This window comes from Pan troglodytes, chromosome 17, assembly GCF_028858775.2.
Source record: "Pan troglodytes isolate AG18354 chromosome 17, NHGRI_mPanTro3-v2.0_pri, whole genome shotgun sequence".
In the NCBI taxonomy this organism is placed as follows: Eukaryota; Metazoa; Chordata; class Mammalia; order Primates; family Hominidae; genus Pan; species Pan troglodytes.
The window spans coordinates 47,514,395-47,527,285 of NC_072415.2; positions in this window are offsets into that span (position 1 = coordinate 47,514,395).

Here is a 12,891-nt window from a genome sequence, read left to right on the forward strand (position 1 = left end):
AGAGAAGAGTGATGAGGGCACAAATGCCAGTGCTCTGTCCAGAAGTAATGACTCTCTGACTTAAGGAACTGAGGAAGTGGCTTCCCAGGCCTTGTGACTCTCCCTATCTTTCTTTACGTTGCCTTTAGTGCTGAGAATTATCACCCCTCTCATCACTTCCTATTCACCTAAGTCCTTGCAGCCTTCCCTTACCAATTCTTGGAAATACAGGTGAATTCTCCATGGCTTCCAGGTAGAAGTCATAGGACTTTTTCAGTTCTTATCTTACTTTCTGCAATAAATGAGCATAAACCTCCTCCTATAGGATCTTAGTAAACATCTTTCCTCTTGTGATCTCTAGGATACCACTTTCTCTGTAGTCTCCTTCTTTCTCTGTGCCCATTCACCACATCCTTCTTTCTGTCTCTGTTCTTCTCCTTTCCTGTCTCAACTCCTAATCCCAGTCTGGCTATCATTCCCCATCATGGAGCAAGCTCTGCCATCAACATGATGCAGTGCTTAGAAGTGTGAGCTCTAGACCTTGTTGACCTGGGTTTGAGCTTTTGAATCTTCCATTTGCCACTTCTTAATTGGGCAACTTATCATACCTTGCTGTGCCTCCACATTGGGACAGAACCTAGCACACAGCTAGCACTTGATAAACATCAACTGTTATCCATTCAATTGTCCAAGCAAGAAACCTAGATGTCACCCCGGACTGCTCCTTCCTCCTCATCCCACCTCTAATCCAGCACCAAGGATCCCAATCTTCTGATTGCCTCTCAGAGCTGCCTAGTTTTGGTTTTCTTCAGATCTGCCCATCTCAGAGACTCATGTGGGGTTTGAGTCTTAACTGTTCTATTTGTTTTCAGCTTTCCTTGCCTTGATCCAATTTTTACTTTGAAGCCAAAGTAATCTTTCTAAGAAACAAGTATGACCTCACCCATGCTTAAAATCCTACTGGGATTGCTACTGCCTTCAGGATGGAGTCCAAATGCCTTGGAATGTAATGGAGGGCCCATATGCTTCCTTCTCCCTTCCAGTCATACTTCCCATCTCCTGCAAGCTTCCCAACATCCATTCCATGACCTAGCCATACAATTTCCTAAAGCTGATCATTAAACATGGATCCATTCCTGCCAGATGAGACTCACTGGCACTGAGTGCCCCAGGAACCTGCATGTCTAACAAGTGCTGTACAAAGTCAGCCAGTTTTCACTATGCTGATAGTCCTTGGTTCTCTCTCTCCTCTTCTCCCTGCTTCCTTTTGGCCTCACACACTGAGCAGGGCCAGGTTTTATTCTAGTAAACTTGGGTAACAATAGATATGATTGTCAGCCTCCCTGGGGCTGGCCAGGTTTTTATGAAATTAGACATATTTGTCTTGATGTTTAGGAGCAAGCATGAAATTCAAATCTGTGTGTTGGCATTCCGCGGGCTGGGCCTTTAATATTCAATGACATAACTTCATTGCGGGTTTGACAACACTATATAGAAGTTGTGCTTACCATTGAAAATTAAAGCTACTGAAAGCGTTGACAGCAGCAAAATTGTGAATGCTTCCCAGCTCCCGAAGTGATTGCTATTCCAGTTTGTCTAGAAGTGCTTATTGTGTTTGTAATACCGTCAGTTCCACTTAAAGACGACTTGAAGTCGATGCCATACAGGTAAGTACCAAAGAAATCTCTTCCTTCCTCTATCCACTTCTCTATCGCCTCCCACATGATTTTTCTACTCAGGGTCTATTTGCCTTTAGTTATAGAGCCCCTGATTCCCTCAAATTCTGAGCCAATTGATTATATTCCTCTTTCAAGTTGCCAGGTTAGCTAGACTTTCATTTTTTCTCCTGTTCATTTTCCTTTTCTTTTTTCCCCCCCTTTTCTCCCACATGATTTTCAAGGAAATTGAGTTATAGTGACTTACTCCACAAATCCCTTGTGTGTGTGAATGACATTTTCTTGTGTGTAAAGGAAATGTTGTGTGGGGTGGTGAGGAGGATTTGGCATCTGAGGAAGGATTATTTGAAATTAATGCTAAGAATAAGAAGAGACAACTGTATTAACTGACTTCATGTCAAAAAGGGTAAAAAGAAAACTTAAAAATAATTATTTAATAATGGCCTGCTTTGCTATTGGTGGTAGCATTAAAGCAGACATTTTGACAGACAATGCTGGCAAGCCAGCCTCCTTCTTAGGTTGGTTTCTTGGTTTGGTCTTTGAAGATTTCCTTCCCCTTTTGCAAATTGAGGCAGAATGGTTTTTATCAGAGAAAAAAGAAAAAATATATATGTATATATATACAGAGAGAGAGAGAGAGAAAGAAAGAAAATATATATAAAATATATATTTTCTTTCTTTCATATATATGTATGTATCTGTGTGTGTGTGTGTGTGTGTGTGTGTGTGTGTGTGTGTATTTTTTTTTTTTTTTTTTTTTGAGAAGGAATTTTCTCTTGTCTCCCCGGCTGAAGTGCATGATTGTGCATGCATGATCTCGGCTCACTGCAACCTCCGCCTCCCCGATTCAAGCAATTCTTCTGCCTTAGCCTCCCTAGTAGCTGGGATTATAGGCAACTGCCACCAAGCCTGGCTAATTTTTGTATTTTTAGTAGAGATGGGGTTTCACCATGTTGGCCAGGCTGGTCTCAAACTCCTGACCTCAGGTGATCTGCCTGCCTCGGCTTCCCAATGTGCTGGGATTACAGGCTTGAGCCACCTTACCTGGCCCAGAAAATATTCTTTATACAAGCCTTTTAGATAAACTTAAGCAAGCTGAGATCCTTGGAATGGTAAACTGAGATGCAAATAGGAGAGCTGAGAGGACTGCCTGGGGCTTTGAAAGCAGTGATCCTGGAGAGACCCTGTGGCTGACGGAGGGGCAGTGTTTCCAAGAACAGTCTAGCATGAGGGAGCAGCTGTGTGGCACTCACCGCAGTAGGCTTGGGGAGCCAGCGTTTGGGCAACTCCCAGGCTCTAACTTCCTGCTTCCATCAACATGCTTCTCATTGTAATTCACTTTTTCACTTTTCCAGAGCCTGCTGGACAAGAAGTTTCCCACTATAGACCATGAGCATTCTTTTCTGTTGCCATCCACCCTCAGGGTTTGAAAATTATGAACCCCATTGCTGGGGCAGAGAAACTTGGGAGTGATTTGAATGGTGATCAGCAGGTACAAATATCTGAACACCATATTCTTCCTGGACACTTTATAATTCTTATTAGTTTGGCATAATCTTTCCTGACTTTTCAGAAGGACCATGTTATTCAGTGGAGCCTTGCATTCAGATAACCTTCCAAGAAGACTCTGGTACTTAGAGATACCATGTTTGTAACTCTTAAGTGGCCTGTTAAAGCCTTTAATGAGTTGCTGGCACCAAAAGGATTCAGTTGGATTAAGGAACATGGAGAGATTTTACATTTTTTATGTATTTAAAGTAGAGGATTTTTTGTTTGTGTATTTGTTTGTTTGCCTTTTGTAAACTTTCCTAGTCAACACACATCTTGGCTTGTTTGTTCATCTCTTTAAATGATACAGCAAATTTTGGCCTCTGTCCGTGCTACTCCTCTCTGACTGCACATGAGATGGGTGTTGTGGTCTCTTGGGTGGATTGGAGGCTTGGAATGGGCCTTGGTGACCATTTCCTGAGTTTTCCCTATTAAATTTGTTCTTTGGTGCCTAATTTCTCCTACTATTAGGACTATGATTTTTATTTTTTTTAAAAAGCTGGACTTTTGTCCAGAACTTTGAAACATGGCATTGTTCCATGGAACTATGAATGTGAGTGATTTAGACATCATCAAAATGCAACTTTATTTTTGTTTCCTGACATTTGTTTAAACTTGTTTAGTGGGAATAATTTTCCCTATGCTCAACAAGAAACTTGGCAGGTCTCCGGGCTTTTCAGCTCATTTGTAGACACTAGAGAGACCTACGGCCATTATCATAGCCCACAAACACAGGCTAGAGCTAATAAATAGTATATCTAGTCTCATGTGATGATCAAAACTCTGAATTGGAATTAACATTACATTTTCTTTCCTGCCCTGGCTTGGACTGCTTCGGGCTGGAAGTCTGGGGTGGGAGATGGGGGATGGTTCTTTGGCGCTCTCCTGTTTCCTGATTCTTGGCTCACCTTCTCCTCGACTTGGTCACCAGCTGCTGTAGTGAATCTCACAAGGGTGGAGGCATGGGAGGGAGGAGAAGTGAGCAGATGAGATAGTATCTGCTTTGCTAAGGGCATCATGGTCTCTGGTAGTGGCCAAGGGATAGAGTTGATTTCATTCTCTTGAAAGCACTTTCATGGGATCTTAAGAGGTTTCCTGCTGGATCTTGTGACCTAAGGTTTTTGTGACCAGTGTGTGATTCCCTAATCCACCTAATTCAGGTAGACACTTGTGACATCTTCCTTTGCCATGGGCATCTGATGGTATAACTCCAGCTTCTTTCTGCTGATGTCCTGCCTTCCTCCAGGCAGCTCAATTAGTTAGGACCCAAGAAGGCCCCAGGCAGCTTCTCCCAATCTGATCCACATCCAGTTCATGAGAAACATTCATGCATTTCTTCCTCTATTCTAGAAGTGAAAGCCAATCCTGGTGAAGCAGCCCTCACCAGTGGGGCAGTTGGTCAATTCCACCTTCACCCTGTAGATTTTCAGGAAGGGGTCAGATCGGGTTCCAGTCTCCTTGACCTTCACAGATGTGTCAGGGGGTGTTCCTCTGTGTCTTTGAAGTACAGAAATACATTTCCAATTTCTGCAAGTGGTCCCATTGGATAATCCCTCCTTAGGCCTGGGGAAATCTATACGCTGTATTTCTACTCTCCCTAAATACCTGACTGAGCTGAGGAGGTCCAAAAATTGAGAAACTATGTTCATTTGTTTTCCTTTGTAAATTCTGCATAAAGAAGTGATGTTGAAATGAAGCAGGATGTGTCTCATTCTGTCTTGCTGCACATGTTTCTCTTTTACAAGGGCCTTACAGTCTACAGGAGGGACTTAAAAAAACAGGAAGAGATTTAAAATCTATAAAGAAGATGTTACAAGTCAAGTAGCCCCAAGTCCCAGTTATACAGACAATGAGTTCTGTGGTTCAGGTTAGGGTTTGGGTGGGTGGTAGAAAGGGGGAAATGAGATGGAGTCAGAAGTGTGTGTTCAAAGCTTTCAGTTTTAGTCTTGTTGCAGTCTACTGCTTTCCTACTTGAAATTCAAGATTCAAACACTCTGAGATGATGAGCCAAGCTTCAAGGATTCTTCTGGCTGGAAATGACTGGCTGAGAAAATGCATCCAGGGTCCAGGCAACTCCTAGAGTGAGGAGCTGAAGATGATGAAATACAGCACTTATATTAAGCACCATGTGCATATGAACCTTGTCTTATCGGCCTATGTGCATTTTTGGCCAATTCCAGAAGCCTCCTTAGATACTCAGTACATGGGAGAAGAGGTAAACTTAGATCAACAATATTCATTTTGCAGAAGCACTTGGATGTCCCATTGATCATTGTTCATTCAATATTACATATATTCTCTCTCCCCCCTCCCCTCCCTCACACACATGTCATGCACCACTTTGCTCAAGACTCTATTCCAGGCATTGTGAGAGACAGTTAAAGTCTCCCAGGTAGCTCAAGAGATGAGAGACACACAGCAAATAGCTATACTCACTGCTGAGGACAGTATATCTGAATGTGAGAACAGAGAGTACCTGGTTCAACTCAGCAAAAGAAGAAATGCCTTCTTCCTGTCATTATACAGGAAAATTTTTCAAGAGGATTGCAACCAACTGTGTCTCACCTGGACTTCACCACCTCTCCAAGTGCTGGTTTCTCTTCTAGGCTCAGTCATGGCCTCTGGGCTCTCACAATGCACAGGTACTGATTGTATTGAGTGCTGGCAAGTCTGACAGGGCCTCTGAGTCACCATCCCCTACATTGGAGGAGTCCAGCACTCTGAGAATTTTTATGCTATGCTTGGTAAGTATCTAGCACACTTCCTGGAACAAAGTAAGTCTTCCCTAGGGATTTGTGGGTTGATTGAGTGGGAACTTGAGAAGGAACTTCTGGGGTCATGCTGATGCAAGGTACCTCTGGCTTTGACTCTGACAAAGATGGGGTCCAGGAGGCTTTGTTGGGGAAGAAAAGGCCAAGACTGTGAGGGTGCTCCTAACAAGACAGAGATGCCCCTTGAGGACCTTTGTTTTCTGGGCTTTTCTCCCCACCTTCCTATCCATTTTGCACATATTGGCTTGATGTCTCCCTTGGGGAATTTGTTTTACAGCCTCTCTCCCTCTGGAGGCAAATTGCTATCTCTGTTTTAAAACACTCACCAAGCCTCCACGAGGGGCATTTTGCATTCAGGTGGCTTTGGGGATAGTGACTGAGCAGTACATTGCCAAAAGGTTCTTCTTTATATGCATACTAAGTTTCTTTTGTTGGAACTGAGGGTCAATTTCTCCATTCCTGGTTTTGTGGAACAACTTCCTATGACCTCTTTTCTGGCATGGCTCACCTTCCCTGGGGTGCATTCAGGGATGAACCCAGAAGTTCTTCCCCAGCATTCTGCCTTCTGCTTCCCCTCACTGTGACCTTCCTTACAATGGTGCTGGTGGTCTCCCTCCCCTTAGAATCAGCCAGTGAAATTCCAGGGTGCATGGAGGATACTTTGCATGGGGCATCTGATTCACCATTGTCTGAATAAGGAAATCACTTCTTATGTCAAGGTTGGGAGCCCCTGTGAGCAGCTGGAGGGGCTCTCCCTTGGAGTGGAGGATCCCCAAGTCCCTGAACTCACACTGACAGTAGGGTGACTTCCCAGGGAGCTCAGAACCTCCACACTAGACTTAGCTGCCTCTCCTGCCACCAGTCTGAGAGGCTTCTGATGTTACAGACTGAATCTACTGTTTAATTTCTAACCTCCCATGGCTCCCAATTTAGGGCTCGCCTATGGGGTCCAACCACTCAATTAGGGCAGGCATTAATGAGAGTGGCTGCTTCTACAGTGTATTGCAGGAGGCGGCAGCACATCCCCCGTCCAGGAGCCGTTCATTCCTCCACAATGGCCGCCTTCAGGATTTCTTTATCAGGTAGCACCTTGGTAGTCATTAATACCATGGTTAACATCAGACAACATTGACCTGAGGATAGTGGGCTAGGCCTTGAAAAAATGGGGCAGGTAGGGGAGCAGGGCACCAAGATGGAGGAAAGGGCAGCTAATGGTTGAACTGAAGGCAACAAAGAACATTTTCCCCAGTTTTGATATTTTGCCAAAGGTGACCCCTGCAGCCCATCACATCCCCTCTGCAGGGCTTCAACCACCTACTCTAATTTTCTAATAATATGAATAGCTACTCTTTATGGAGCACCACCTCTTGAGATGGAGTATCTTTTTATTCCTACTTCACAAATGAACGAATGGAGGCTCAGGCAGGTTAATGATCTTTTCAAGGTGGCACAGCCAATGGGTGGTGGAGCTGGTATCCAATCCAAGCATGATCTCAAAACTGTTGTTCTCCACCACAGTCATTTTTTCCTACTGAACTCTCTCTCTTGTGCACTCTGTCTCTTGCACTTTCTGTCTCCTTTTCTGTTCTGAACCTGGTACCGACATGAATTTTAAGCTAGGTCAAGATTACTGATATGTCTGGACCATTCATTTGCTTCCATTAAGAGTCAGGCAGGGAGAGTGGCAGGAATAACCTGGTATACATTTTACGAAAACCCCACAAGCTTTGAACACTCTGATTCTGTTCAATCTTTTCTCTCCCTCCTGTTCTTGGCAACTGTCCCTTAAGCCCGTCTGTTCTCTGCCTCTAATATATTATGCTGATATTTTATTACCAAACAATTACATCCACTAATTTGAAAAGGAAACGAGCAGGAAATTGCAATTATAAGAGTAAAAGCAATGCTCTTTTATTTCTCCCCTTTATGCATATGAAATATGGTTTGTCATTGCTGCAAAACAGACTTTTCTCCTCTTCCATGGCTCTTCACTGCCTTGTCTTTAATAATTGAGCAGAAAGGAGAGTAATAATTAGATTCCTGGTAACAGGGGAGATATCCATAGATTTGCAGCATGTGGAGGCTCAGCTTGGAGCCATGGGGCCCACCACCATGCCTCCATGGGCGAAAGCATACTTCAGGCTGTTTCACTTGAGTACCTTCCAAAGCCTTCTGTACATCCATGGTCTTCTATGTAGATTAAATATTTGCTCACAATTATTGTTTCCTTTCTGCCTTTGCCATGCTTTCCCATCCCATTGACTCTGGGCTTGGCCAAGACTTCTTTTGGTCAATGGAATATGAGTAGATGTGATGTACAGCTCATTATACTACACAGAAGCTTTCAATGTGCCTGCAATATTTGGCCCTACTTCTCTTGAGCAACACTCAGGATGGAGGCTGCTCCATCTAGGTCCCTGAGTGATTGTGCTGCACAGAAACACCCTGCTGACTCCTGATAGATATGTAGTGAGAGCAAGAAATAAATGTTTGCTGTTTTGAGCCACTGAGATTTGGAGCTGTTTTTAAATCACAGCATAGCCCAGCCCAACCTGACTGATACGTCTGTGATCTCATTTGACTCTCATTATGTCCATGGGATAGAGAAAAGACTGATCACACTGGGTGGTGTCGGGGAAAGAGTGTGTGATGTGGAATCAAAGGGACCTGGGTAAGAAGGCTTTTCCCATCATTGCTGGCTGTGCAGGCTTATCCAAACAACCCAATCTCTCTGAAATCCTGTTTCTTTATCTGTAACATGAGAATAATAAAACTTACCTTGAAGATCCCTGTGGATCAGAGTCAATGTATGCCAAAGGTCCTGGTGTAGAACCCATCACAGAATAAGCAACTAATACAAGATAGTTGTTTTTTTTTAAATTAGTATTTTATTTATTATTTTTATTTTATTTTAATTATCACTCTGTCACTCAGGCTGGAGTACAGTGGCGCCATCTCGGCTCACTGCAACCTCTACCTCCTAGGTTCAAGCAATTTCCTGGGCTCAGCCTCCTGAGTAGCTGGGACTACAGGCATGTGCCATCATGCCTGGCTAATTTTTGTAACTTTTGTATTTTTAGTAGAAACGGGATTTCACCATGTTGGCCAGGCTGGTCTCTAACTCTTGACCTCCAGTGATTCACCCACCTTGGCCTCCCAAAGTAATCCATGCTAGTAATGGGATTACTAGCATAAGCCACCGCACCCAGCCAAAAATTAGTATTTTAAAATCTCTTTTTGACATTGTTTCCATTGAACATATGGGAATGCTGAGCCTAAATCTGTTGCGGGGACCTGCCTAGGCAAATTAAATAACAGAGCTGGAATACAAGTTTTGATTTTCAGACTTTGTGTCCAGAGCTTTCTCCCCGGACTAATAAGTATTGCCTGAGTTCCACACCTGGAACTGTGCTAAGGAGGCTGGAGGGTCGGGGAGGCAAGTGTTAAGAATGAAAACATTGCTTCTCCAAGGAGTGCAAAGTCTACATGGTGAGATAAGCTAAATAACAGAGTTAGTTCCAAAGAAGCAGCTGTTTTTTTTAAGGCACACAATATTCTGATTTTCTAAACTTTGAATGCATAAGAGTCACCTGTGTAGCTTACTCAAATGCAGACTCCTTGGTCCCGCCCTAGAGTTTCCACTTTAATACTATCCTGTATGATTAGAGGAAGTAGAGCAGAGTGGGCTTTGGCACAAGGCTCCCTGGGTTCAAATCCCTCCTCTGGCACCTACAAATTAATTACATGATCTTGGGGAAGTTATCTAACCTCCCTGTGCCTCGGTTTCTTCATCTGTGAGATGGGGGTAACATTACCGGTTGTCTTATATTACAGTGAAGATTAAGTTAGGTAATATGGCTAAAAGACATGGCACTTAGCAGACACTTAGTAAGTGCTACCCATTAGTATTCTGATGCAGGATTTCTAAAAACCATGAGTCTGGGAACTTCCTAAAGGAATGGCCCAGGGCAACCCTTTTCTCTGGTGTCCCAAGTGAGTACCCTTTATGGGGCTTCTTGAGACAATGGCCTCAACCCTTGTGGTGCCTACGGGGGAATTCCAATCATGGAAGCTTTGATTGTGGAGGCATAGTTGAGACCAGCAGTACATCATCATGACTCTTAAATCATATGTATGCTGCAGGCTTCTGCTCACCCATGCAAAGGTTTGTCCCTGGTAGAAGACCTCCATGAGCAAACTTCATTTGGGAGCCATCTCTGGCTGTCAGATGGGCAGCAATCCAGAGAGGTGCCTGGTTCTTGGTGCCCTGAGGCTGAGTCAGGCAGGATCTGTCTCAGTGGAAACGTTTCACTTATTGCTCTTGCCCTGTGCCAAATGCCTCATTTTGCCCCTTGTTAATCATCAGATATTAGCGTCCATAAGAGTCACATTTACCAGGAGAGAGGTTTTCTTCTTCTTCTTTTTAAATGTCTTTGAATAATTCATGTCCAATTTAGAAGGATTAAATATGGTGTGTTCTCCCACTCCAGCAAGAGCTGGAGGTGAAAATCTGGTTTCTCAGACTGCAGAGGCCAGGCTGCTGGGAACCCTCCCGGATTCAGCCTCTCTTCACTGCTGAGAACTGTTCGACTCAAGGCCTGCTGGCCTATTTTTCCCTGTAGTCTCACTTGCCTGTACTGGCTCTCCAGTTTTTCTTACTCTTCAAGACCCACTCCTGCCACCTTCTACAGAACCCTTAGCAAGCCATCCTCCCACACCTGCAGAGATAGGGAGCCTAGGCCATGGGAAGGCAGACTGGATCTTCTTTGGGAAGTGCAGGGTCTGGAGCTGGGAGGGCTGCCCATTCCCTGGGCGAGGAGACTGCTGCCACATATGTTCTGCTGTGGGCCCAGAAGGAGCTAAGGGACAATGCAGAGCAGGCTCCTCTGACCAGTCTGCCTACATTTGCTCAAATTCTGGCTCTACAGCTCCTTGCAGGTGGTGACCTTAGCCAATAACTTCATTTCTCTATTGCTTCAGCATCCCGATCCATACAGGAAGATTGAGAACAAGCCCTTCTCATAGTGCTGTCCTGAGGATAAAGGTGAAAACACAGGAAATATAGAAACATAGCAACATTGAAAACATAAATAGAAACCACTTAGAACAGGGTCTGTCTGACATTTGGTAATCTCTCAATTAACATTAGTGGTTATTATTATGCATCCCTTAGATTTGCATCCCTTAGATATGCATCCCTTAGATTTGAAGTTTATAATGAGGTATAGGTTTTATTGTATTTTATTTGTTCAATTAAAAATTAATTTTAATTACATAAGGAATTCATGAATACATTCTCCTTGTAAAAAATTAAAACATTACAGTGGAAACTAAATATCATTTGACTACCCCCATTGCCAAGCTCCCTAGCAGTTATCCATTTTCAGTTTGGAATGCAGCTTTCTACAATTTTTAAAAAGACATATGTATGTATATATATATGTACTTGTAAAAATCATACAATATATAAATGTCTATTATAAATGATATCACACATGTATGCATTTTTTACTCAACATTGTGTCTTAGAGATTATTTTATTTTAGAACATAGAGATATGCTGTATTCATTTTAACAACTTTATGCTATTCCATATTATAAGGATACCACGTTTAATTTAGCCATTGTTTAAAATTTCACCAATGCTGCCATAAATATCCTTGTCGATGTCTTAATATATGAATATATCTTAAAGGTTTCTCAAGGATTTTCATTTTGCTCATTTTTTAAAGTGGTTGTACAACACAGCTTCCCCATCCATTTATACTACCAAATTTAATTTTGCCAATCTAAGCAGTGTCAAAGAATATGCAATTTTATTGATGTTTTAATTTGAATTTGACTTATTCCTTAATCCTAATAAAGTTAAGCCTCTATATATTTATTGCCTACTGGTATTTTTTCTTTTGCGAATGACCTGTTTGGTTTGCTGCCTGTTGTTTTATTGAGTTAACTTTCTTTTTCTCACTTATTTTTTGAAGTTTTAAAAATATATAATTTGGACAGTAACCTGTGTTATATTTGGTGACATTAATTTCTTCCATCCATTTTTTGTTTTTTGTCCTATACATGTGCTTAATTTTGATTTAGCCCATTTATATTACCCTGTTCCTTGATGACTTTTGCTTTTATATTCTATTTATAAGAAGACTCTCCTTATCTTCAACATCATAAAAACATTTTTCAATATTCTCTTCTATTTTTAAAAAGTATTAAGTCTTTCATCCATCTGGGCCTTATTTTAGTAAATGATGTAAAGTAAGATCTAATTTTATGCACTAGTCATTGAGCTAAGAGCTTTATGTGTGTGATCTCAGTCACTCACACTATCCGAAAAGTTTGGCACACTCACATCCATCTTCCGGATGAGGAAACATACTGAGAGAGATGCAGTCATTTGCCTCAAGGTCCCAAAGGTCAACATAGAGTGGTCATCTGAAATGACATCCACCGCTGAGATGACCCAGGTTTGTGTGTGCCCAAATGCCTCTTCTGGAGTTCCCTGCAGGTTGAACATGGACTGATCACAATAAGAGGAGGAATTTGGACCAAGTAGGGAAGATCCTCTCTCATGTAGGAACGGAAATTACTGAGCATCTCTGAAGACCAGGGAGACAAGCTCTAAAGCAGGCAGCTGACCTCTGAAAAGGACAAAGAATCCCACAGTCTCAGCACCACGACTCTCATGTATCAGCTTTGGGCACCGCAACTCTAGGCTATGAAAGCTTCTTTGGGGGCATCCAACCCAGACAGATCCTGCACCTCACTGAGTAGAACACTGGCCCAGGCTTGGCTCTTCTCTCTTTACAGCAGCAGGGGGCCATGAGGCTGTGAGCACAAGCTCTCCTTCATTACCCATTTCTGCTGGGCCCCTGACTGGGGAGGCTAAGTATGGGGTGGGGGTGTTCCAAGGGTCA